We start from the raw sequence: 2,371 nt of genomic DNA, 5'->3' as shown, positions 1-2,371 counted from the left end.
AGCCTATTGAAAACTGTGATCGAGCGAGATATTCTTTTGCGCTGAATAGTATTGAAATAGCATAAGAAGTCTCATTATTTATTTTATATTTTGATGTTTTACTTAGGAATATATTGATTTTCAATTTTCCGTTGCTGCGTAATGACGGGGGGGGGGGGGGGCGAAATAGAGCGGCATCTGCCGCCACCTCCCAGAGAGGCAAAATGACTAGCGCCGGCCCTGGTTGATAACAAAAGAAAAAGCCGCGCAGCTTATCGTCTAGTGGCAGTATATGTACTTGTTATTGTTGTCGAAGCCGGCATCCTTTGTAAATGTACAACAAAGGCAACCGACTGTCGCCAATCTCAGAGAGGAAATAATAATACTGTTTGAGGAGGAGTGTTATGGTGCAATTGTAGCGGTTTAACACGTTGGCATGTTATTATCTGCCGTTGCAGTTCCATACCAGTGTATGCGGGTTTTGGGAGTGAAAAGTTAGAACGCCACCAGTGCATTAATGCAATGAAAAATAATATATACGTATATATATTTTTTTATTTTGTTTGAAATCACTCAAATAAGGAATCATATGAAGAAGTCTTCTTTGCAGCATTTTTGGTAATTGTACTTATGTGTTAGTTCATATTTTGCGAATTTTTAGTCCATATGTATGTAGCTACATACAAAGCCACTTGTTAGTACATATTAATCCTAGTCCTGGTATAATGCATGACGTTTAAAACTCAACGTTAGATAGACCTGAATTCTCTAATTTTATTGTTGTACGTAACAGCTGTGCATCGGAGCACTGCAGCGATTTTTCTATCTGCTCCATTAGCAACACTGCTTCTTTAGTTGTTTCGCGCATCGCACGGCAGAAATAGTTGTGCTGGACTCTAACCAAGTAGCCTGTTGGTGATCACAGGATCCCTATTTCACAATGACGAGCCAGGGTGTAACTTCACAGTTTCATGACGTTGAAAGACATAAATGGCACAAAACACTACAAGAACACAGGCTAAACTTGAGGAGCGAAGAAATGTACTCTGTCTACCATCCGCCATCTTAATCGAAACTGGACCTACAGCTTAAAGTAGGATCTGAACCACTATGTGCCTCCACTAGGTATTAAACACATGACCATTTGATTACAAAGCAACAACGTTACCACTACATCACCGGGGAGGCCCTTGCTACAAGTGAAATATGGGTACAATGTGAAACTCTTTGAAATATATGTGAATAAAACAGCATGAGATTTATCAGCTGAGATTTATCTCATAAACTCTCCTTAAAACAACAATATGGTTGGGAGTTGTTTTGTGCATTCACTAGCAATATTGTTAGTAACAAGACTTACACTTACGTCACTTGCCAGCCTACTATTTTATTTTTCTCAAGCTCCATGTAACTGAATGGCTAGTGCACTTGCCTGTATTGATTTATTATGCAAACGTTTATAAATAGGTATATTTAATTCCCTTTGGATTGCTTTATGTACTGGCATTTTATATTAACCCTGCATTAAGCATGTTGTTTTATGTAACACATTGGCACGTGGTTTACACTTGTCACCCAACCCTTTCACTGTCTCTAAGGTATGAAATTAACTGTGAAGTACACTGCATGCATGCTGAACATTATCTTTGTCTTCTAAGATTTGCTTCACTCTTTAAGTGATGTAATATTAAAAAGTTAATGTAAGTTGCATGCTTGGTAGACAGTTGCCTCCCATGCCCCTAATTACGTAACAATGAAGGAGTGTCATGTTTTGTTTTGCTCATGTAATCCCTTTCATTTTCACCGTTGTCAGTAACAGGAGTGCCCATCATCCCCCAAGGCCTATTATGCACTCCTTCCCCCCAAAAGGTAGAACATCCACCAATCCCCTATGTGAGCCGAATTATGTTCTCAAATTATTATAGTCAGACAAAATTTGCGGAACAATATAATACAGAGATATTTAAGCATTACAGTCTGCACGGAAAGTATTGACGCCAACAGCATTGACGTCAATTATTTTCGCGTTTTTACATAGGACCACCTATCTCCTAAACGACACCGTGAAAAGAGTTGTCGTTCATGGGCAGTAAACTACTACCTGCGATCTTCCTTTGTTCGTAGCTGCAAGTTTCAACTCGCTCAGTTTCGAGAGGGAGACGTTGTTGTACGTGCACACGTGTGTGTGGTATTTCCTGTGAATTTTGGGCTGTTGTGTTGGTGTTCTGAGTTGATTTTGTGTGTGAAACGATGCCTTACAACATATTGAAGCCTGGTGATACTGAGCAGGTGATTGCCTTGTTTAGAGCAGGCATAAAAAGCACAGAAATCGCGACACAAACAGGCTTGAACCTGAGAACAGTGCAACGTTTGGTGAAACGTTTCAAGGACG

Source organism: Lepisma saccharinum, chromosome 21, assembly GCF_977018435.1.
Source record: "Lepisma saccharinum chromosome 21, izLepSacc3.1, whole genome shotgun sequence".
Classification (NCBI taxonomy): Eukaryota; Metazoa; Arthropoda; class Insecta; order Zygentoma; family Lepismatidae; genus Lepisma; species Lepisma saccharinum.
The sequence above is the reverse complement of the archived record's forward strand: the minus strand, read 5'-3'. Positions refer to the sequence as shown.